At 44.5% G+C, this 26,128-nt stretch overlaps 1 pseudogene; it reads right to left on the minus strand.

Annotated features, from left to right (window-relative positions):
- Positions 1–278: 278 nt before the first annotated feature.
- LOC139460701 (pyruvate kinase PKM-like) lies at positions 279–24,306 on the minus strand (annotated as a pseudogene).
- Positions 24,307–26,128: the final 1,822 nt, after the last annotated feature.

The raw sequence follows: 26,128 nt of genomic DNA on the forward strand, positions 1-26,128 counted from the left end.
ACCATGGGGATTCCGGGTTAGAATAGTTCCCCAGCAACCTATCCTGGTCATACCGTGGGGATTCCAGGTTAGAATAGTTCCCCAGCAACCTATGCTGGTCGTACCATGGGGATTCCGGGTTAGAATAGTTCCCCAGCAACCTATGCTGGTCGTACCATGGGGATTCCGGGTTAGAATAGTTCCCCAGCAACCTATCCTGGTCATACCGTGGGGATTCCAGGTTAGAATAGTTCCCCAGCAACCTATGCTGTTGTACCATGGGGATTCCAGGTTAGAATAGTTCCCCAGGAACCCATACTGGTCATAATAGATGATTTGATTGGTCGGTTGGTCAGGCTCGCTGACTCGGCCAATAGCGTGTCACTGTGCCCTGATGAGATGGATCGTTGGTCAAAATATCAATCACTGCATGATCTGGTCCAGACATGTTTATGTCAGGCTGCTGTCATACAGCTAGAATATTGCTGAGTAAGGCATAAATGCAACAAAGAAACAAACACCACCTCTCGATGAAATTCCAGGGTAGAATTGGTCTCAAAAACCTAAGAATGTTGTTCAGTGCGACGGGTGGTTAGGTTAATTGTGTGCTGACGTACCTGAAAACTCGGGATGTTGCTCATAATATCGGCCACTGGTTTGTTTGGTCCTGATTTTACTGGTCAGCGTGATACAGTCTGAGTATTATTGATTGTAGTGTAAAAGAACACTCACTCACACACTTGACGTAAAAGTCACTGGCTCGCTCACTCACTCACTCACTCACTCACTGAGATCTGGGGTAGAATAGGCCTTCAGCAACCCATGCTTCCCGTAAAAGGTGACTGTGCTTGTCGTAAGATGCAACTAACGGGATCGGGTGGTCCGGCTCGCTGACTTGGTTGATGCATGTCATCGTATCCCAATTGCGTTGGTCGATGCTCACGTTGTCAATCACACTATTGTCTGGTCCAGACTCGATTGTTTACAGACTGCCGTCATAAAGCTGGAATATTGCTGAGTGCGGGGTTAAACAACAAACAAACAAACAAACTCTCTGGTTAGATCAACTACCATACATTCAGGATAGAGTCAGAATTGCATGTTTGTGATTGGCTGAAGTTTGTCCAGGTCTGGAACAACAAGGAGCCTGACCGTGTTTGTGAAGCCAGTTCCTGGACTCATCCCAGTTACCAAGACAACAGTATCTCCTGCCTTGATTATACCACATTCGGCAGATACGAGAATCCCATGATGGAACCTGCGATCCATGTCTTCACCCCAGCTGTCAGCGAGTTCCTCTGAAAGTATATATTAGCAGTACAACGATAAATATATTTAAAACAGATGTTTACAAATACTCTACCCAAAGTGACACCTGGTTCACAGCATTAGTCAGTGGGTGTGAAAAGTTGCATGCAGGTATCTTTAATGGGTTCTGATTTCGGCGAACCCAAAAAAATAAACATGACCGACAGTATTCATTGCCCAGTTTTACCTAAACCTAAATGTTTAATCTCAGACATCGGGCTACATGGGGCACAGGATGTGTATAATCTCACCTTCATAGAAGGTGCAGACATCGGGCTACTTGGGACACATGATGTGTATAATCTCACTTTCATAGAAGCTGCAGACATCGGGCTGCGTGGGGCACAAGACGTGTATAATCTCACCTTCATAGAGGATGGGCAGCGTGCCCCGGTGTAGATGCAGACATCGGGCTACCTGGGGCACAAGACGTGTATTATCTCCCCTTCATAGAAGGTGCAGACATCGGGCTGTGTGGGGCACAAGACGTGTATAATCTCACCTTCATAGAAGGTGCAGACATCGGGCTGCGTGGGGCACAAGACGTGTATAATCTCATCTTCATAGAAGGTGCAGATATCGGGCTGCGTGGGACCCAAGACGTGTATAATCTCATCTTTATAGAAGGTGCAGACATTGGGCTATGTGGGGCACAAGACGTGTATAATCTCATCTTTATAGAAGGTGCAGACATCGGGCTGCTTGGGGCACAAGACGTGTATAATCTCACCTTCATAGCAGCTGCAGACATCGGGCTACGTGGGGCACAAGACGTGTATAATCTCACCTTTATAGAAGATTCAGATATCGGGCTACTTGGGGCACAGGATGTGTATAATCTCACCTTCATAGAAGGTGCAGACATCGGGCTGTGTGGGGCACAAGACGTGTAAAATCTCACCTTCATAGAAGGTGCAGACATCGGGCTGTGTGGGGCACAAGACGTGTAGAATCTCATCTTTAGAGAAGGTGCAGACATCGGGCTGCGTGGGGCACAAGACGTGTAAAATCTCACCTTCATAGAAGGTGCAGACATCGGGCTGTGTGGGGCACATGATGTGTATAATCTCCCCTTCATAGAAGGGGCAGACATCGGGCGACGTGGGGCACAAGACGTGTACAATCTCACCTTCATAGAAGGTGCAGACATCGGGCTACATGGGGCATAAGACGTGTATAATCTCACCTTCATAGAGGATGGGCAGCGTGCCCCGGTGTAGATGCAGACATCGGGCTACTTGGGGCACACGTGTGATGGCCACAATATGGCAGGGTGGACGGTAGTGGGATACAAGGCCTGCTGATCTGAAGTACAAGTGAGAATGTGTACATTTACACTACGGTGTATTCCATCTGCCACTGTAAACAATTAGAAACAAAAACAAGTGGGTAATAGGCCGATGAGCTGATGGGCAGACAGACTTGTGGGCAGACAGACTGGTGGGCAGATGGACTGATGGGCAGACAGACTGGTGGGCAGACAGACTGGTGGGCAGATGGAGTGGTGTGCAGACAGACTGGTGGGCAGATGGACTGATGGGCAGACAGACTGGTGGCCAGATGGACTGGTGGGCAGACAGACTGGTGGCCAGATGGACTGGTGGCCAGATGGACTGGTGGGCAGACAGACTGATGGGCAGATGGACTGGTGGGCAGATGGACTGGTGGACAGATGGACTTGTGGCCAGATGGACTTGTGGGCAGACCGACTGGTGGGCAGATGGACTGATGGGCAGATGGACTGGTGGGCAGATGGACTGGTGGCCAGACGGACTGGTGGGCAGACAGACTGATGGGCAGACGGACTGGTGGGCAGACAGACTGGTGGCCAGATGGACTGGTGGGCAGACAGACTGGTGGCCAGATGGACTGGTGGGCAGACAGACTGGTGGGCAGATGGACTGATGGGCAGATGGACTGGTGGGCAGATGGACTGGTGGCCAGACGGACTGGTGGGCAGACAGACTGATGGGCAGACGGACTGGTGGGCAGACAGACTGGTGGCCAGATGGACTGGTGGACAGACAGATTGGTGGCCAGATGGACTGGTGGACAGACAGATTGGTGGCCAGATGGACTGGTGGACAGACAGATTGGTGGCCAGATGGACTGGTGGACAGATGGACTTGTGGCCAGATGGACTGAATGGCAGATGGACTGGTGGCCAGACAGACTGGTGGCCAGATGGACTGGTGGCCAGACAGACTGGTGGCCAGATGGACTGGTGGGCAGACGGACTGGTGGCCAGATGGACTGGTGGGCAGACAGACTGGTGGCCAGATGGACTGGTGGCCAGATGGACTGGTGAGCAGACAGACGTGGCCAGATGGACTGGTGGGCAGACAGACGTGGCCAGATGGACTGGTGGGCAGACAGACTGGTGGCCAGATGGACTGGTGGGCAGACAGACTGGTGGCCAGATGGACTGGTGGGCAGACAGACTGGTGGGCAGATGGACTGATGGGCAGATGGACTGGTGGGCAGATGGACTGGTGGCCAGACGGACTGGTGGGCAGACAGACTGATGGGCAGACGGACTGGTGGGCAGACAGACTGGTGGCCAGATGGACTGGTGGACAGACAGATTGGTGGCCAGATGGACTGGTGGACAGACAGATTGGTGGCCAGATGGACTGGTGGACAGACAGATTGGTGGCCAGATGGACTGGTGGACAGATGGACTTGTGGCCAGATGGACTGAATGGCAGATGGACTGGTGGCCAGACAGACTGGTGGCCAGATGGACTGGTGGCCAGACAGACTGGTGGCCAGATGGACTGGTGGGCAGACGGACTGGTGGCCAGATGGACTGGTGGGCAGACAGACTGGTGGCCAGATGGACTGGTGGCCAGATGGACTGGTGGCCAGATGGACTGGTGAGCAGACAGACGTGGCCAGATGGACTGGTGGGCAGACAGACGTGGCCAGATGGACTGGTGGGCAGACAGACTGGTGGCCAGATGGACTGGTGGCCAGATGGACTGGTGGGCAGGCAGACGTGGCCAGATGGACTGGTGGGCAGACAGACTGGTGGCCAGATGGACTGGTGGGCAGATGGACTGGTGGGCAGATGGACTGGTGGGCAGACAGACTGGTGGCCAGATGGACTGGTGGGCAGACAGACTGGTGGCCAGAGGGACTGGTGGGCAGATGGACTGGTGGGCAGACAGACTGGTGGCCAGATGGACTGGTGGGCAGACAGACTGATGGGCAGATGGACTGGTGGCCAGATGGACTGGTGGGCAGATGGACTTGTGGCCAAATGGACTGGTGGCCAGACAGACTGGTGGCCAGACAGACTGGTGGCCAGATGGACTGGTGGCCAGACAGACTGGTGGCCAGATGGACTGGTGGCCAGACAGACTGGTGGCCAGACGGACTGGTGGCCAGACAGACTGGTGGCCATATGGACTGGTGGCTAGATGGACTGGTGGCCAGATGGACTGGTGGCCAGATGGACTGGTGGGCAGACGGACTGGTGGCCAGATGGACTGGTGGCCAGATGGACTGGTGGCCAGATGGACTGGTGGCCAGACGGACTGGTGGGCAGACGGACTGGTGGCCAGATGGACTGGTGGGCAGACAGACTGGTGGCCAGACGGACTGGTGGGCAGATGGACTGGTGGCCAGACAGACTGGTGGGCAGTTGGACTGGTGGGCAGATGGACTGGTGGGCAGACGGACTGGTGGGCAGTTGGACTGGTGGCCAGATGGACTGGTGGGCAGACGGACTGGTGGGCAGATAGACTGGTGGCCAGATGGACTGGTAGGCAGATGGACTAGTAGGCAGATGGACTGGTGGGCAGATGGACTGGTGGCCAGATGGACTGGTAGGCAGATGGACTAGTAGGCAGATGGACTGGTGGGCAGATGGACTGGTGGGCAGACGGACTGGTGGGCAGATGGACTGGTGGGCAGACATATTGGTGGGCAGACAGACTGGTGGGCAGACAGACTGGTGGGCAGATGGACTGGTGGGCAGATTGACTGGTGGGCAGATGGACTGATCGGAAGATGGACTGACTACAGACTTACCGCCCAGAGCTAGTGAGAATTAAGATGGCTGCTGCTTCCGCCCGGATGGCACTCTCCACTGCTGTCATGGCAACAGTTTCTGTGTGATCATACTGCAGTATTGTAACTTGACGCAGGATGCGGAACAATGTGTCCGTGGCTAGTGCTGCTTCAGACTCCTGACACACCTGGAACAGATTGAACAAGTAGCTAATTGCTGCAAGCCATTGACCAACAGAGACCATCTGCCTTCTATGAACTAAGCAATAGCTTCATCTCCATAATCCAGGCTTCAGGTTTGATTCAATGAATGTTGAGGGTTCCCAAACTTTATAAGGCACTTCATGTTGGAGAAAACATTGCTTGAAACGAAGACAACAATAATAGTAATATTTCAGCCATATCATGGCAGGGGAAATACCATCTTCCCGAGGCAAGGGAGTTAACTGACTGTAAAAGTCCAGTTTCCACCCTTGCCAAACTAGGCTGGAATTTTCAAATTCAATCATAGCTCATCAGTGGGTATTACGAGTTAAGTCCCTTCTATGTCATTCCCATTGACCAATCAGATTCCACCTCTCTTATCACATGCATTTGCTTCAAACAAAATGGCGGCGCCCAGTGAAGACGATCTGATCAATAATCAAGATCTATATTGTAATAAAACGGGTGAAACTTCGGGAAGTGCATCAAATCACGAGAGCACCGTGATTAAACATGAAAAGATTTGGAAAATATCTGTTGACGCTGAGATGACGGTTCACATGCTTTGCAAATTCCACAACCAAAATCTGCACGGCAGTTTACGAACCTGATGTTGATTCCATTACGCAATCTTGACTGGGCTATGCATAGACTCGTTAGTTAGGTCAAAATATAACTCCATGGTTCCAGCCGAGCTACGATTGAATTTAAAAATTCCAGCCTAGTTCGGCAAGGGTGGTAACTGGACTTTTATAGTCAGTTAACACCCTTGCCTCAGGAAGATGGCAATGTACAACAAACATGTCCAACCCGGGACCAATTGTTCAAGCTTTCCATCCTGCTATTAAACATGGCGCCATTCCAAAGTTCAGTTCTTACAGCAACCAGTGTCTCGACAGCTTTGATTGGATGCTTCCCGAAGGCAGTCTCGCCAGACAACATCAAGCAGTCTACACCGTCAAGGATGGCGTTGGCAACGTCCCCCGCTTCAGCGCGTGTAGGTCGAGGATTACGCACCATGCTCTGCAACATCTACAACGAAGCATCTGCATACCTTATCAAATAGCATGACCATTTCCCACCAAGTCTTTACATCTATAAGCATATTTATACAGTCTTCTGATTCACTGTGAACTAAAATGGTTGGTTGGTTGGTTGTTTAACACCGCACTCAGCATTATTCCAGCTATATAACGGCGGTCTGAAAATAATCGAGTCTGAACCAGAAAATCTAGTGATTAATATGATGAGCATCGATCCATGCAATTGGGATATGATGACATGCATGAACCAAGTCAGCGAGTCTGACCACCCGATCCCGTTAGTCGCCTTTTATGACAAGCATAGTCGCCTTTTAAGGCAAGCATGGGTTGCTGAAGACCTTTTCTACCCCGGAATCTTCACGGGTCAAAATACAACTGGGAATGTCTTGGTGCTTGACCATTTCCCACCAAGTTTTTACATCTAAAAGTATATTTATACAGTCTTCTGATTCACTGTGAACTCATATGGAGTGCTGGCTAATATGAGCCAATAATTTTGAATGCAGATTTATGCCAAATTTACGTTTTAAACTCACGAACAAGAGAAATTCTCAGCCAAGTCAGAAAACCTGATATGGTGATGTCACTCGTGAAGGACACAGAGGGGACTTTAGGTTAGAATTGTCCTCAGCCACCTTTGCTGGTCGTAAGAGACAACTTAATGGATCGGGAGGCGGACGGGTAGCCTAGTGGTTAAAGCGTATGCTCGTCATGCCGAAGACCCGGGTTCGATTCCCCACATGGGTACAATGTGTGAAGCCCATTTCTGGTGTCCCCCGCCGTGATATTGCTGGAATATTGCTTAAAGCGGCGTAAAACCATACTCACTCACTAATGGATCGGTGTACCTTGACAGCGTGGATCGTTGCTCACAATATCAATCACTGAATTGTCTGGTCCAGATTTGATTATTTCGAGTCCGCCATCATAGAGCTTGACTATTGCTGAGTGAGGCATTCAACAAACAAACTTCTGAGTGAGTGAGTGAGTGAGTGAGTGAGTGAGTGTGAGTATGGTTTAACACCACTTTTAGCAATATTCCAGCAATATAACTGCAGGGGACACCAGAAATGGGCTTCACACATTGTACCCCTGTCAGGAGTCGAACCCGGATACTCTGCGTGACGAGCAAACGCTTTAACCACTAGGCTACCTCACCAACCTAAAACACTTCTAAAGGGAAGTTATGGCAGAAATGGGTCCAGGGTGTTAATAATATGACACATATATAAAACCCTGGATGACAGAGGATGGAGACCCCGAGACATTGCAGTTCCCGTTGACTGTCCTGAGTTTGAATCCAGAGTCAAATTGCTGACCCTTAACCTTTCAATTCCATGCATATTTATTACCTGTGAAGCACAGATGACTGGTTTCCCTGCGCGACGAGATCGCCCAATCATAAGCTTCTGTGCAAGGAATACCTTCTCTGGCGGTAGATCTACACCAAGGTTGCCCCGAGCAACAATGGTGCCATCAGAAACTCTCAAGATCTCATCATACCTACGAGAGATGGGAAACACATCTGTAAAAATCCATTGGAGACTAAAAAATGGAGTAATTATTACTAACAATGTTACGGACACTGTTCCTTTCATGTCTTAATTTTGGGACTCTTCTCTTACTCACTTGGTATATGTAGATGGTATACGAGGGTAAGGTGAAAAAGTCTGAGTCTAACTATGATGGACTGTGTTGATGGATGCGTTAATTATTTTTCAACACAATCCTGTGCGAGGTCGACACCATTCTGCCAACGCTGCTGGAGTCCCTGGACCCCACTGATGTAGCAGCAGTGTTCGAAGTAGACATCGGCCCGTAGGCCCGAGCCCCGAGGCCCGAGGCTGACAGATTTGTTCTCGGGCTGATAGTCTTAAATTTCAGCATGCCCGTATGGCCTGCATTTTATTTAAGTGATTATTTATTAAGCATTATTTAAGTAACATGAAAATCATACTTTCATATTTATAAACAGTAGAATTAGACCTTTCAAATAACATGGAGTCACAAAGAAGTTTTACAAGCTGATAATTTCCGGATAAATGTAAGCTTCATCTATCACCACCGAGTCTCTGGGAACTCGGTGTGATAGCAGTAAAAGCTTCTGGTTGACTGGTTGTGTTTTGTAATATACGTTGCAAGAGTACGTCTCCCTGCTTATGTAAAAATGTTTGGGCCTGCAGTTTTTCCACTGGGCCGTTCCTGGTGATGTCAAATGTCCTCTGCAGTAGATGTGACATTATCATCACTTACATAATGCTTGTCAGACAGTTCTCTCTCAAAGTCTGAGAGAGGTGGAAATTACCACTGTGGTGAAACCAGTAGTTCGGGTATGGCGCTGACAAACCTAGAAACATAATCAGGGTGAACCAGGATTCTGGTATGCCTAAGGGAGGCAATCCTACTAAGCGAATTGTGGCGCCCTAAATAACTGGGCCACCCGTGCCCCCTGGCGAAATCAGACGTTTACCACTTTGGTGAAACCCAGTGGTACGGGTATGGTGCCGACAAACTTTGACACGTAATAAGGGTGAACCATGATCCTGGTGTGTCTAAGGGATGCAACTCTTCACAGCGAATTGTGGCGCCTTAAACGACTTGGCCAAGCGTGCCCCCTGGCGACATCAGACGTTTTCCACTTTGGTGAAACCCAGTGGTATGGGTATGGTGCTGACAAACCTTAACATATAATTAGGGTGAACATGATCCTGGCATGCCTAAGGGACACAACTCTGCACAGGTGCACTGAGTGGGGGAACTGCACACCATAATCGAGTCTTCCACAATGTTCAGCCAGCCCTCTGAGATCACTTGTTTATTCGGGAGACAAGTGGCTCGTAACATGAATATTTTATGAGCCAAATCTAAGTTCTTTGGAGCCAACTATTTTTCCAAGGAGCCAGACTGAGAATCTGGGATAGGCCATGTGCTCATAGGTTTCAATTGAGATCGGACACTTTTGCAGGAGCTTCATCGTGTGAAGTCTAAAGATAGTTTAGTTGTTGGTTGGTTGGTTGGTTTGTTGTTTAAAGCCGCACTCAGCAATATTCCAGCTGTATGACGGCGGTCTGTAAATAATCGAGCCTGGACCAGACTATCCAGTGGTTGACATCATGAGCATCAATACACGCAATTGGGACCAATGACATGCATCAACCAAGTCAGCGAGCCTGACCACCCAATCCCGTTAGTCTCCTTTTACGACAAGCATAGTCACCTTTTACGGCACGCATGGGTTGCTGAAGACCTATTCTACCCCGGATCTTCACGGGCCAGTTGTAATAGACAGATACATTAAATAATAATGTAAATATTTCCTTTAGGCACGTGTGGTAAAATATCACTTACGTTCATGCAAGTAAAACGTACAACTTTATGGATAACAATTTCTGGTTTATTGCATATAGCACTCCTGCTTGATAGCGATGTAAGAATCTACATCGAAATGTCGCTGTATGCAATATGTCAGAATTTGTTGTCCATAAAGTTGTATGCTTTTCTAACTTATTTTGCCAACTTCTAGAAAGCCTGTCAAACAGTTATTTTATGCAAATGCAACAGGGTACAATAACCAAGCTATAAATGAAACCCCTGTAGTTGTATTAACATTAAATAAATAAACATCATCATATCAAACATTCATAAGTAATTATGTATACCACATTGGCCTTGCAAACAAGTTTGTTCATAAGATTTGCAATTACTGTCTATTCATATCTTAGGCTTTAAAAAATAAAAGAATTGGTTCTCAGGCAATGGCTTTTGAAAATATTGTGCGGGCGGGCGGTAGTTTTTCTTTCTTTTTTTTGGTTGTTCAAGCTGGTATGTAACCAAATTTTGTTTACAATAATTTCAGCGAAATCATTTTATTCTTAAGTACTGTAGCATTTCCGGGGTCGTGTGTTCAAGATGCAAAATATTTAAAGATTTTTGTAAAAAAAATAAAATGGAAAAAAAAACATGCGGCTGACTTTATGAGGATGTTGACGGTGCCTGAGAACTAAAAGTATTATTTTTTTAGCCTAAAACAGATACTGTAGCCAGTTACCGTAATCAACATAATAAGCGCCCAGGGCACTTTCAAAATTTAAACATAGGGGGCTCTTATTATAATATTATTTTGGTGAAAAACAACAGAGTTGAAAGATTGTAAATTTCGTGGTTTATGCTGACAGCCTGAAATGTTTATATACGACAGATATATTTTTCCAGAATTTAATTTCCCATAACTATGGATGCATATAACACATGTATTATACACAAATAAATAAGTCTTGTGTACATTGATCAATCGGAAGGGGTGCTAGTTGGGATTGTTCACTAGCCAATATATTGGCAAATATCGCCGTGGGCACTTATTAGAGCAGGGCGCTTATTACGTCAAATACAGTATGTTTACTTTTAGGTTGCCATGTGGCGAGCTGTAGATAAATTTAGGTCGCAATCATAGATTTAAGTTGCAATGGTGACCAAAATGGTCGCTATTTGGAGGACAGTCAGCCTTGACATTTTCACTCTTTAGTCCAATAAGAAGATTCCCTTTGAATCACAGAAAATGAGATAGTGTGGAAACTAATATATTATACATCCAGTTTCCAAACTTTTTCTTAAGAAAAACAAGTAAATGATGATTTAAAGTATTGGGGGTATACAGAGTTGTTCCCCTTCAGCTTACCTCTTCACGCCCTCATGGTTTTCAATTTTAGCAATGACCTTGACCTGATCAGCCTTGATTCCTAGCTCTCTTCTCACCAGCTGTACAATACCAGAGCTCCACACCCACGATACGAAGATCATATCTATCTGGGGAATAAAGGTTTTATTACATGTTAACTGAAGCTCCACACCCACGATACGAAGATCATATCTATCTGGGGGATAAAGGTTTTATTACATGTTAACTGAAGCTCCACACCCACGATACGAAGATCATATCTATCTGGGGTATAAAGGTTTTATTACATGTTAACTGGAGCTCCACACCCACGATACGAAGATCATATCTATCTGGGGTATAAAGGTTTTATTACATGTTAACTTGAGCTCCACACCCACGATACGAAGATCATATCTATCTGGGGTATAAAGGTTTTATTACATGTTAACTGAAGCTCCACACCCACGATACGAAGATCATATCTATCTGGGGAATAAAGGTTTATTACATGTTAACTTGAGCTCCACACCCACGATACGAAGATTATATCTATCTGGGGAATAAAGGTTTTATTACATGTTAACTGGAGCTCCACACCCACGATACCAAGATCATATCTATCTGGGGTATAAAGGTTTTATTACATGTTAACTGGAGCTCCACACCAACGATATGAAGATCATATCTATCTGGGGAATAAAGGTTTTATTACATGTTAACTGGAGCTCCACAACCACGATACGAAGATCATATCTATCTGGGCTATGAAGGTTATATTACATGTTAACTGGAGCGCCACGCCCACGATATGAAGATCATATCTATCTGGGGAATAAAGGTTTTATTACATGTTAACTGGAGCTCCACAACCACGATACGAAGATCATATCTATCTGGGGTATAAAGGTTATATTACATGTTAACTGGAGCTCCACGCCCACGATATGAAGATCATATCTATCTGGGGAATAAAGGTTTTATTACATGTTAACTGAAGCTCCACACCCACAATACGAAGATCATATCTATCTGGGCTATAAAGGTTATATTACATGTTAACTGGAGCTCCACGCCCACGATATGAAGATCATATCTATCTGGGGAATAAAGGTTTTATTACATGTTAACTGGAGCTCCACGCCCACGATATGAAGATCATATCTATCTGGGGGATAAAGGTTTTATTACATGTTAACTGAAGCTCCACACCCACAATATGAAGATCATATCTATCTGGGGAATAAAGGTTTTATTACATGTTAACTGGAGCTCCACACCCACGATACGAAGATCATATCTATCTGGGGAATAAAGGTTTTATTACATGTTAACTTGAGCTCCACACCCACGATATGAAGATCATATCTATCTGGGGTATAAAGATTTTATAACATGTTAATAGAAGCTCCACACCCACGATACGAAGATCATATCTATCTGGGGTATAAAGGTTTTATTACATGTTAACCGGAGCTCCACCCCCATGAAACACAGCTACAATGTAGAATCATGTCAGCCTTATTATTAATTCATAATTTATGAAAATACATCAACAAATCTTCTCACCTCGTTCCTCAGTGCAAATACAATGTCATTGACATCTTTGTCTGTCAACTTCTGTTTCCCTGACAACATCCCCGGGACGTGGCACTCGTCATAGTTCCGCAACACGCCCTCTGTCTCCACAACACAGTTCAGGTAATCAGGGTCTGGGAAAAGTACAGGTGATGAAGAAGAACACATCCACACATCATCAATACTTCCCAGATTTGTATACACTCTGTTCCTCCTCCACCCATGGACACCTTACGCCTACATGCTTTCCCTCTCACTGGGACTGGGCAAGTGTCTTGACTCGCTAAAATATCAACTATATTGCAAAGCAGCCGTAGAAAGAGAATTCCCTACAGAGAAGCTCTACCAGAGAAGGTTTACCAGAGAGGGTCCACCAGAGAAGATCCACCAGAGAAGGTCCACCAGTGAAGGCCTACCAGAGAAGGTAAACCAGAGAAGGTAAACCAGAGAAGGTAAACCAGAGAAGGTCCACCAGTGAAGGCCTACCAGAGAAGGTCCACCAGTGAAGGCCTACCAGAGAAGGTCCACCAGAGAAGGTCCACCAATGAAGGCCTACCAGAGAAGGTCCACCAGAGAAGGTCCACCAGTGAAGGCCTACCAGAGAAGGTCCACCAGAGAAGGTCCACTAGAGAAGGTCCACCAGTGAAGGCCTACCAGAGATGGTCCACCAGAGAAGGTCCACCAGTGAAGGCCTACCAGAGAAGGTCTACCAGAGAAGGTCCACAAGAGAAGGCCTACCAGAGAAGGTCTACCAGAGAAGGTCTACCAGAGAAGGTCCACCAGTGAAGGCCTACCAGTGAAGGTCCACCAGTGAAGGCCTACCAGAGATGGCCTACCAGAGATTGCCTACCAGACAATGCCTACCAGAGATGGCCTACCAGACAATGCCTACCAGAGATGGCCTACCAGAGAAGATCTACCAGAGAAGGTCCACCAGAGAAGGTAAACCAGAGAAGGTCCACCAGTGAAGACCTACCAGAGAAGGTCTACCAGAGAAGGCTTACCAGAGAAAGTTTACTAGAGATGGCCTGCCAGACAAGAGAGAGCCTACCAGTGAAGGTCCACCAGTGAAGGCCTACCAGAGAAGGTCTACCAGAGAAGGTCTATTTGAGAAGGTAAACCAGAGAAGGTCCACCAGTGAAGGCCTACCAGAGAAGGTCCACCAGAGAAGGTCTACCAGAGAAGGTAAACCAGAGAAGGTCCACCAGTGAAGGCCTACCAGAGAAGGTCTACCAGAGAAGGTCCACCAGTGAAGGCCTACCAGAGAAGGCCTACCAGAGAAGGTCCACCAGAGAAGGTCTACCAGAGAAGGTAAACCAGAGAAGGTAAACCAGAGAAGGTCCACCAGTGAAGGCCTACCAGAGAAGGTCCACCAGAGAAGGTCCACCAGTGAAGGCCTACCAGAGAAGGTCCACCAGAGAAGGTCTACCAGAGAATGCCTACCAGAGAAGGCTTACCAGAGAAAGTTCCCACTCCTCAAAAGGGGTGGTCGGGTAGCCTAGTGGTTAAAGCTTTCGCTCGTCACCCTGAAGACCAAGGTTTTGATTCCCGACATTGGTACAATGTGTGAAGCCCATTTCTTGTGTCCCCTGTCGTGATATTGCTGGAATATTGCTAAAAGCGTTGTAAAACACACTCACACTCACTCCTACTCCTCAAAGAGTCATTGTTATTTTCAAGTAGTACCTTTGTGTTTGACTGTGATACTGAGGGGCCCGTCTTCCAGGTAGATGGTGTCTCCCACGACAGTCTTCCTGATCAACTCGTCCCTGTTGACGTAGATGTGCTCCTTGTCACAGATGTTCTTGTATGTGGCATCCCTAGTCAGCCTTACGTTGTCTCCATCCTTCAGAACGATCGACCCTCCAAGTTCCTGATCATAAGAATGATATGTGAATGAAACCTCTGCCGTTTCCAAGTTGTTTGTTTGTTTATTGAGTAACGCCGCATTCAGCAATATTCCAGCTATATGACGGTGGTCTGTAAATAATCTAGCCTGGACCAGACAATCCAGTGATTGACATCATGAGCATCGATCCACGAATTTGGGATACGATGACATGCATCAACCAAGTCAGCAAGCCTGACCCCCCGAAAAGCATAGTCGCTTTTTACGGCAAGCATGGGTTGCTGAAGACCTGTTCTACTCCGGATCTCCAAGGGTCATGAATTATGTCATTCATGATACAGTTGGTAGGATGTATTCTTACACCAAGTCCAACCCAACGACAAATATTGGGCTCTATACACATAACCAGTGTTTCAGAGATGCAGAAGCCCACTATAATCTAACACTAAATATTTAAAGATTTGAACATATTGAACATGATCGATCCCTGGCCGCGTCATACCAAAAGACATTAAAAGATGGCACTTGTTGTTACCCTGCCTGGTGCTTGGCATTAAGGGACTAAAACAAGGACTGGTTCCGTATACTGTGCCTAAGTGGGGTATTCATGTTAAACTGCAGGATGGTATCTAGTGGGCTAGCACTATAAATCGGCATCTGACACGCACGGAAGCACCCAAGCATGCACGGCGGTATGAAGTGCAATAGTCTTGGACGCAATGTTAAACGACATTTCTCCTCACCTCACCTCACCTCACCTCACCATTCCCTCCCCTCTCACCGATCTTAACTGGCCTATGTGTATGGCAGGTCCTGATATGTCTATCGCTATGGCAACCTGAGTCGGTAGTTTCTTATTGGCAAGGGTTTCGGCCTCCCTTATTTTGTCTACTGTAGCACGGTGTTGCTGAAAAGGAAAAAATGATTTCAAATGAAGACATAGGTTCCTCCGACAATCTTTTTTAAATATATATGAAATTAAATATTCATCCTCAAAATGAGTGAGTGAGTATGGTTTTACGCCACTTTTAGCAATATTCCAGCAATATCACAGTGGGGGACACCAGAAATGGGCTTCACACATTGTACCTTTGTCAGGAATCGAACCCGGGTCTTCGGCGTGACGAGCGAACGCTTTAACCACAAAGCTACCTGACCACCCATCCTCAAAATGACACCATGATAATATCCCAAATATAAAAAACGCAAGCATGGGTTGCTGAAGACCTATTTGCCCGCCCGCCCGCCGGAACAGCAAGGTCTTCAGCAACCCATGCTTGCCGTAAAAGGCTACTATGCCAATTACATGGATCCATGCTCATGATATTAATCACTGGATTGTCTGGTCTCCTCTCCTCCTCCCAGAACATTCAATGGTTGTCCCTTACTGACTTCACTGGATTGCCGTCGCTATATAAGTGCAATAATCTTCGACGCGACATTAAACCCACATGTCACCTCACCTCACCGCACCTCACCATTCCTTCCCCTCTCACCAATCTTAACATATGGGTATGACAGGTCTTGTTATGTCTATCGCTATTGCAACCTGGGTCAAAAGTGCAATTATTTGTGATTATCTTGAATACTCATTTCACCTCATCTCACCTAATCCCCACAATGTTCAACAAGCACCTGCTAAGTGGCCATCCTTGTCCTTGACCTTCCAAGGGCAGATAACTCTCAAAGATCAAGCTTGATTTTGGAGTTATATTATACAAAATATTACAGGTATGCAATACAAAAAATAAGACAAATTACCTCCCTTGTAACTTACTTGTTGAGATCCGTGTGCCATATTGATGCAGCATATGTTCACCCCCTTTTACAAATAGTTGTTGTAAAATGTCAACTGAATCACATGATGGGCCTGCCAAGAAAAATGAAAGAACAGTTTTTGTGAAGGCTTGTTATATAATGTTGGTGAGATCTCATTAACAAAATCAAAATATTTCCCATTCCTGGGATAAACGAAAATCTTATTTACTTGCTTCACAGATCATTACAGGAAAATACCTGTGGGAAATTTGTTTTAAAAATAGCAATTCAATTTTTATTTTAGTTTTCTCCTTCACTACAATTTGGCTGGTATAAAACAATAAAAGTGTTTTAATGTGGGAGGAGAGCCGGCAACACAGTTGTTGCTTGAAGCTAAGCGAGAATGCTGTTGTACACCTGTTGTTTCAAATAGTTTTGAGTCAGTGAGTGAGTGAGTTGGATTTAACCCTGCTTTAACAGTATTCCAGTTATGTCATGGTGTGGGAGGAAAGCCCGAAGTGATGCAGGTCTCAGACGTTTACCACTTTGGTGAAACCCATGAGCACGGGTATGGTGCTGACAAACCTAGAAACATAGTCGGGGAGAACCGGGATACCAACCCACAATCATAGGTTTCAGGCGTTCCCAAGGGACGCAACTCTGCACAGTGAAACGCGGCGTCTTAGACAACTGGGCCACCCGTGCAATGTGATATAGGAGAATGGTTACTGTATTATATTCCATTGTATATATAATATATATTGTGTTTTGACTGGTGAAATCAGGACTGGTATTTTTAATGACTGGTAGTTTGTATATTTGTTTGTGTTTTAACAGATTGATTTTTTGTTGTTTAGTGTGCACTCAGCAATATTTTAGCCATAACAGCAATCTGTAAATAATCAAGTCTGGACCAAACAAACCAGTGACTGACATCATGAGCAATGTTCTGAACCATTGTATACTGACATGCTTTCAGCCAGTGTCAGACATCATGAGTATCGATCTGAGCCATTGTATACTGACATGCTTTCAACCAGTGACTGACATCATGAGCATCGATCTGAGCCAATGTGCATTGACATGCTTTCAACCAGTGACTGACATCATGAGCATCGATCTGAGCCATTGTGCATTGACATGCTTTCAACCAGTGACTGACATCATGAGCATCGATCTGAGCCATTGTGCATTGACATGCTTTCAACCAGTGACTGACATCATGAGCATCGATCTGAGCCATTGTGCATTGACATGCTTTCAACCAGTAACTGACATCATGAGCATCGATCTGAGCCATTGTGCATTGACATGCTTTCAACCAGTGACTGACATCATGAGCATCGATCTGAGCCATTGTGCATTGACATGCTTTCAACCAGTGACTGACATCATGAGCATCGATCTGAGCCATTGTACATTGACATGCTTTCAACGAAGTCAGCAAGGCTGACCACCTGATCCTTCACTGGAAATTTGGTTCCAGCAGTACTTGCGTACTTATTCAGGGGAGATTACTCTATTCCTCAGGGGAGATTACTCTATTCAAACGGGGAGATTACTCTATTCGTCAGGCGAGATTATTCTATTTGTCAGGGGAGATTACTCTATTGGTTAGGGGAGATCATTCTATTCGTCAGGGGAGATTACTCTATTCGTTAGGGGAGATACTCTATTCGTTAGGGGAGATTACTTCATTCATCAGGGGAGATTACTCTATTCGTCAGGGGAGATAACTCTATTCACCAGGGGAGATAACTCTATGGACTATGTGATGGAGGTATCCTCCAGTCTTCACACAGGGAGGTTTAGAGTAGGAGTATAGGCTCTGAGTTTAATGACATAGAGAAGTTTCTCCTACAGCATACCAATGGTGCATATGACACTGGTCCTCTTCAGCTTGTGGCATTCCGCATCCACATCCAGCCGACACATGTGCTGGAGCCGACTCTCCGACATTTTGCCTGGTCCTGAAAGAGGAGGTTGGGATTAATGTTTATTTGAACAGACAGACAGACAGACAGATAGACACATAGACATATAGACAGACAGGCAGGCAGGCAGGCAGGCAGGCAGGCAGGCAGGCAGGCGGGCGGGCGGGCGGACGGGCGGACGGACAGACGACAGATGGATGGACAGACAGACAGACAGACAGACAGACATCTGCCCTGGCATTTTCTGAATGCATTAAAACCGTCTCCTTTTCAAGTTTCTATTAAAAGCATTGTCTAAACAATGTTTCGAACCACTGACCATCTGCTTCTGGGCAGACGCTCTATCCATTAGACCACAGAGGTTGTAGCGTTAAGGGAAACGAGCAGTAATGGATCGACAAATAGTCGTGGCAGTGAAGTTGATGCTAGTGACAGATAAGAAAAATCATATCGCCCACACTCTACTTTGTCTCCAGTGTTATAACAAGTTATGGTGTAGTGGTCATGTAGATATGATCACAAGACTACCCTTTGTGCATTATGGACTGGATCATTCTGTATTCAACAAGACAAAAACAGTAGGTATTAATGTGAGAGATTTTATTATTTATGATGAATAAAATAAGTTTACAACAATGATCATGGTCTCACCCCAAAGTGGCTGCCACATGGCCATTAACCCTATCCACATTGACAGTGCTCAGAAGCAATTTTTTAATCTTTGGTTTGTTGGTTGGTTTGTTGTTTAACGCCGCACTCAGAAATATTCCAGCTATATGAAGGCGGTCTGTAAATAATCGAGTCTGGACCTGACAATCCAGTGATTGGCATCATGAGCAATTGGGATATGATGACATGCATCAACCAAGTCAGCGAGCCTGACCACCCGATCCCGTCAGTCACATCTTATGACAAGCATAGTCGCCTTTTACGGCAAGCGTGGGATGCTTTAAAGACCAATTCTTATCCGGATCTTCATGTCTTCTTGCTACATTTTCCTAAGCAGTTTGATACATTTTCCTAAAAAGCATGAGAGCATTTTCTGGTCCAGGACTTGGTCCAGAATGGGGTGTTGCTGTACCCCATTGTCTATACTACTTGTAACTGTAACAGGACAGGCTTTGGGCACTTTAAGACACAATGACTTTGCGTTGTGTTTCTTTTATTCAGAAGATATTAATGCCGAAAGTACTAAAATAAAGTGTCTATGGTCCCTCTGTCTGTCCTTTACAACCTCAGTTCGTTGGATGTAGGGAGGTGATTCACAACAAAATATAATCAAGTTTCAACAGTTTATTACAGAAAAATAAACAAAACGAAAAAAACCAACTGTATCAAAATATAAATAGGAACTCAACAACAATTACAAATCAATCAATCAATCAATCAATCCTAATCAAAAGTCCTACTTATACCCTCCAAATAAAACTCAAAAGCAGCCTAAAGCAAACCCCTCACTAACCCACTTTAATCCCTACAACATCCTTAACACAGTCTTTGAAAACAAACCACCCTTTCAAACCTCCAAACACAATTGGGCTATGTAGCTACATCACATAGCTGACATTATTTCCTGATTAAATCCACCCGTCCAACCCAGCTTTCTAACAATTTACCCAATAATTCTAAAATTGTAACAGAATTTAGATCTTTATTGCCTAAAATCACTAGGGATTGGGGAATTGTTCGTCCTCCGAACACGGTAATTTGGTGTGGTCTCCCTCACCTGTACTGATCTTCTCGATCATGCAAGACAATGAGAGCATTCGCACCTATCTCTTATATACTCGCAAGGACATGTAACCTCTGGGTCAACACGTCTTAACGGTGCAGCCACTGGCTAATCCAGCCTGTCACCAACCAATCGGAGTGCTCTTACCATACGACCCACGACTGTAAACACTACATCGGCATGCATCCGACAATGCACGTGCCCGCACGTGGGGCAAGATCTGAAACGTGCTGTCCCAAGCGAACTACATATCGGTGAGGAGCTATTAACCACGTAAATGCTACCATCTATCCTACATAATCAGAGGAAATTTCAATATTTCTACATAACGTAGAGTTAGCACCCTTAAAGGTGATCCCAGCCTTTTTCGTTTAATTTTACATCATGTACAAAAACAGCACACGTAAATACCCAAGGAAGCTTTTTCAGCATGTGCACAAAGGAGCTAATTTCCGAAACACAATTACGAGCTAATTTTCTTTCCGTGTCAAGCCAATATATTTAGTACAGATATATAATTCTAAAACATTATCTTCTTTTTTTTAAATCTCAAAATGAAACCCAATAGAGTGATGAATAGATGAGTGAAAAAATATTGATTACCCAATGAAAATGTAATAACCTAATTAAAATAGAAACCTTCGAGTAAAAACTTAATTGCTCAAAACGTTATTTGAAGCTCTCGTGGTTTGAATAAACCTCTCACAAATGAGAAGCGTCTCAAGTGTTTACCTGACCATCTGTTGTTTAAGAGTGTGCCTAAACCGTGCTGAGTGTTTCTAACAAACATACACTGCATTGTGGGTAAAATACAACCCGCACCCTTTTCAAGACAAGCAAACACATTCACAACGAGGCATCCCGCTGTTTGTAAGTCAGCATCGGAGGTCATGTTCACCACCAGAGCTTGGGTCATGTCACACGACTCTTAGGTCACCTGTCATAGCAACTGATTTACGACACCCATTGTCTGAATAACATTTAATTGCAAAGGCTCATTACCCTGGAGCCATGACATCTATAAGCCTTGAAACACTTAATTGCTGTTATTTATAAGATGCTAATCCTAATTTTTAATCCCCATTTTTGTGTACATCGACCATCTGCCATCCTGAACGATTTTTTTTAGGAATGTCACTGATGAATTACTGTTTACATTTATATTTATTACTTACTAAATGTCAGGTGATCTTGGCTATATAAGCCTTGGCCCAGAGAGATTGAAAAAGAGGAGAAAAAGAAAGGTCTTACCCTTAGCCTAGCTAGGGTTAGGCTGGGTGCTCCGGGGCACCTAGACAACAACCACTACCACTATGTGCTGACCTGGCACATAGTGTCTTTTGTATGTATATATGTAAATATATAAAGTAAAACTGTATATACCGCAAGCCATCATCTCCAAGTTGTCACTTCCTACTGAGAACCATACGTCGGCCCCTTGCATATACGAGAATGCAAATTATTCATTAATCAATGTCAGACCGACCAACGCGTTGTTAAACCTCACCTTTTCAACTACGTCAAAGGATGACTTCAAATACAATGTTTTTATACAGACTATCCAAATGTGCAGCCTCAAGCTTAAGGGGGCAGCTAAATAGCAGATTTCATGTGTCAACACTAACAGTCAATTAACAACGGTTAAGCTGTCAAAATTGACATTCAAGTATTTTCTGCACAGATACTGAAGATGGGACCCATTACTAAAATCCAAATAATGTGAACAAGAAATGTAATTGTAGCAGGGTGTGGAGTCATCCCACAGATGACATCCTTACCTTGTCAGCTTGCTGACAGGGTTAACCTCTTTGGTCATGTGGACAAGGCGTCTGACCTATGATCAGAATGTCCTTGGTTTCAAATCCCGTCACGGGACTCAGAAATTTTATGGCCGCTACATAATCATAAGATTATGTTTGTTGGTTGTTAAACGCTGAACTCAGCAATATATTTTTTTTAAGGTATATGACGGTGGTCTGTTAATAATTGAGTCTGAACCAGACAATCCAGTGATTGACATCATGAGCAAAGATCTAAGCAACTGGGATATGATGTCATGCATCAACTAGGTTCACTGTCTTGGTTGACGAATTTATATTACCAACAAGTTTTATTATGACATTGTAAAAGAATTAAAACAAATTCAAAATTGATAGAAAACAGCTGTTCGATTGAGCTGAGGTTAATTTGACTTTCACTAACTTGGACCCGTGAAGATTCCGGGGTAAAATAGGTCTTCAGCAACCCATACTTGCCGTAAAAGGTGACTATGCTTGTCGTAAAAGGCGACTAACGGGATCGGGTGGTCAGGCTCGCTGACTTGGTTGATACATGTCATCGGTCCCAGTTGCGTTGATCGATGCTCATGATATTAATAACTGGATTGTCTGGTCCAGACTCGATTATTTACAGACCGTCGTCATATAGCTGGAATATTGCTGAGTGCGGCATTAAACAAAAAACCAACCAACCAACGGTATATCATGACCAGCATCCTAATAACTCCCATTAATTTTAACTGGCATATTCTAACTAGCATATTTCAACTGGGTTTATTTATTTAGACAATAGACAAATAGATTTATTAGACTTTCCAGTTTTGCCGTCTAGCTGCATGGCTGGAATTTATCTGAATTCTACACATCGCCATAATCAATACTGTTACTACGCAATGGGCTACAGTGCAGTAGAACGTCAATATGCATGCATATAGATTTTATTTTCATTGCCCTTGTCAAAGTGAATATGCAACAAACAAACAAGGATCAAAATGGTTTCATTTTCAACTGTACGGCGGGGGACACCAGAAATGGGCTTCACACATTGTACCCATGTCAGGAATCGAACCCGGGTCCTCGGCGTGATGAGCGAAGGCTTTAACCACTATGCTACCCGACCCCCAAGTGTCCTTTGAATTTAGGTGTGATAATTAACTAGAAGGGTACATTTTGTCATAGCAACCAGTAAGGGCTATCTTTGTCGGAATGAATAAAGGCTAATTACTATGTCGCCAATACTTACTGTAAATCATGAAATTAATGAGTTAATATATTAAATTTATCAAATTCATGAATGTTAAGATATCACAAATTCATTTATGAACTATCATAAATTAAATTTATCATTAAAAACTAAATTGACTTCTCCGAATTGAATTTGTGATACAATAAATACTTCAGATTTGATTTGTTTTATTTCAAAAAATACATTTTTTTGTCACATATTTTAATTATCACAAATTGAAGTATTGATATCTAAAAATAAAATTGATGATATCAATATTAAAATGTTATGATATCAATCCTAATTTAAATATAAATTGTCAATGCAAGAAATAACCAGGCTAGATATTCTGCCGAAACAGATTCCACTTGGCGTCAAGGGCAAATTTTTAACTGTGGAAATTATATAAATGGAGAAAGAGAATAGGTCTTCAGCAACCCGTGCTTGCTATAAAAGGTGACTATGCTTGTCATAAGAGGCGACTGACAGGATCGGGTGGTCAGGCTCGCTGACTTGGTTGATGCATGTCATCGTAGCACAATTGCGTGGATTGATGCTCATGATGTCAATCACTAGATTGGCTGGTCCTGACTCGATTATTTACAGACCCCCGTCAGAAAGCTGGAATATTTCTGAGTGCGGCGTAAATCAACCAACCTAATAACATCTTAAAATTGATTTCGTAATCTCATTATTCGTACTTCAGATCAATACCTACTGTGCACGTTACGCCATGAATTCTTATCTATTATTCAAGTATGTAACCGTGATCTATCAACGACGAACCTTTTCCTCATTCCGCCCGTGCAAAATCCACTGACGCGCCGATGTTCACGGCACAGGTCACGTCACACAGACAAGTGCAGTCACAAACAGTACAAATACTAAACAATATTCGAGTTTTCAATAATGTAGGCTGTATAATCAGTCAATAATATATTCGACACATATAACAGCATATTACGGTTTAATTAACAATGCTGAACGAGGAAGTTATTCAAACGACGCTGTGTACGTGACGGGAATCAGCTGTGAAATTTGCAAGTAAACACGGCCAATGAACATCTATGTATAAACATTAAATGCTGCGCATGCACTTATCGGCCTATGACAGCTCTCGTCACAAAACCTACCTGACTATCGCTACTATTAACACTGTCTTTGATAGATTCCTCTGATGGAATAGATTAGCTGCCGTTTCATGCACGTCAACATAATCGAGTTTCTCCCATGCTGACTGAAGCTCTCATATTCCGTGACCCTGGAGGTCACTTGTCGGTCAAGGTTACAGGGTTGTGTTGCGATGACATATACCGGCTGTGTCTATTGGGAATATGTTTTATCATTGGCAGTGACATATGATTATGTATCGCCTAAATAAATCCCCCGTTGCATTGTGATTAAGCTATTGCAAAGGAAATCCGCGGGGATTCCGGGATAGATTTGGTACCCATAGCAACCGATGATGGACGTACAAGCCGACTTAATGACTGGGGAGGTCGGGCTCGGTGGCTCAACGGTTGGTGTCGTGTCATCATCCCTGACGGCGTGGATCGTTGCTCATGATATCAATCATTGATTATTTTACAGGCCGCCGTCATATGCGTTAATATTGTAAAAAGACACGCACGGACGCATGCGCACTGCCCAGAAGATTATTCCCTTTACAAGCACTGAAAACGCAGGTGACACGGGTGCTCTCGGGTTGCAAACGGGATTCTCGCGTGTGCAACGAGCACCCAACGGGTGTGTCATGTCGGCGCCTAGGAACCGGGTTTCAGATGAACTCTACATACCGTTTTCCCTCATTAAACGCCGGGAATCGAACACATTCCGGGCCTCAATTAAACGCCGTTCCTCGATTAAAAGCCGGGTAGTTTGTATGCACGGAATTCTACCCATACAGTAAACTACGGTTATAACGAACTCAAAGGGACCACTAATTTTAATTCGTTATAACCGTAGTTCGTTATAAGCAAATGTACGGAATATATATAGCAAATAGACAGGACCAAAAAATAGTTAGTTATATCCGTCAGTTCGTTATAAGCGTGTTCGTTATAACCGTAGTTTACTGTAATTAACTTTGTGAAAGAAATATTCACCCGTGTGTTCACTTGAGGGAAATACGGTATAGAAATGAACAATGAGATACAACAAAACACCGTGACGTGAAGCGGCCATTGATCTACATGCAACGGTTCATAAACAATATGTCTGTGTGTCTTAATGAAGTTGTGTTCGGTGGACCGACTCGGTGCTATCAGGTTCCACTAGGTTTTAGCCCAGACATTGTGCCGAGACGATAGAAGGAAAGCACTGAAAACGCCATGGTTACGTGATTCCTCGACTAAACAGGATTGTCGTGGGCTGGTAAATGTTTGTGGTTTGTTTGTTTGACGCTGCACTCAGCAATATTCCATGCAGCTATATAACGGCGGTCTGTAAATAATCGACTCTGGACCAGAGAATCCAGTGATTGATATCATGAGCATCGATCTACGCAATATTGGGATACGATGACATGCATCAACCAAGTCAGCGAGTCTGACCACCCGACCCCGTTAGTCTCCTCTTACGACTCTCACGAATTAATCATTGTTTCCTCCATGGAGAGATCTGTATCACAGAGATATGGTGCAATAATTTGCATTCCAAGTCAAAATCTTTTTTTGAAAAACTGGTGTCCTTTTTCATTATTAAATGTGTCAATTATTGCAGTAAATGATATTCCTGGTATATTTTGTATGGTAGATTTTGAAAAAGTTTTTGATTCTATTAGTTGGTCATTCACTTTTTAAAAATTACATTTTTCATTTTTGTGAATATATAAGGAGATGGATTTCTATACTTGGGCACGCCAGAAACCTATGATTGTGGGTTCGAATCCCGGTTCGCCCCGATTATGTTTCTAGGTTTGTCAGCACTATACCCGTGCTCGTGGGTTTCACCGGAGTGGTAAACGTCTGAGACCTGCATCACTTCGGGCTTTCCTCCCACATTAAGCTGACAAGCCGTGATATAACTGTAATACTGTTAAGAGCAGCGTTAAACCCAACTCACTCACTCACA

This window comes from Haliotis cracherodii, unplaced genomic scaffold, assembly GCF_022045235.1.
Source record: "Haliotis cracherodii isolate W230 unplaced genomic scaffold, xgHalCrac1.p SCAF_14, whole genome shotgun sequence".
In the NCBI taxonomy this organism is placed as follows: Eukaryota; Metazoa; Mollusca; class Gastropoda; order Lepetellida; family Haliotidae; genus Haliotis; species Haliotis cracherodii.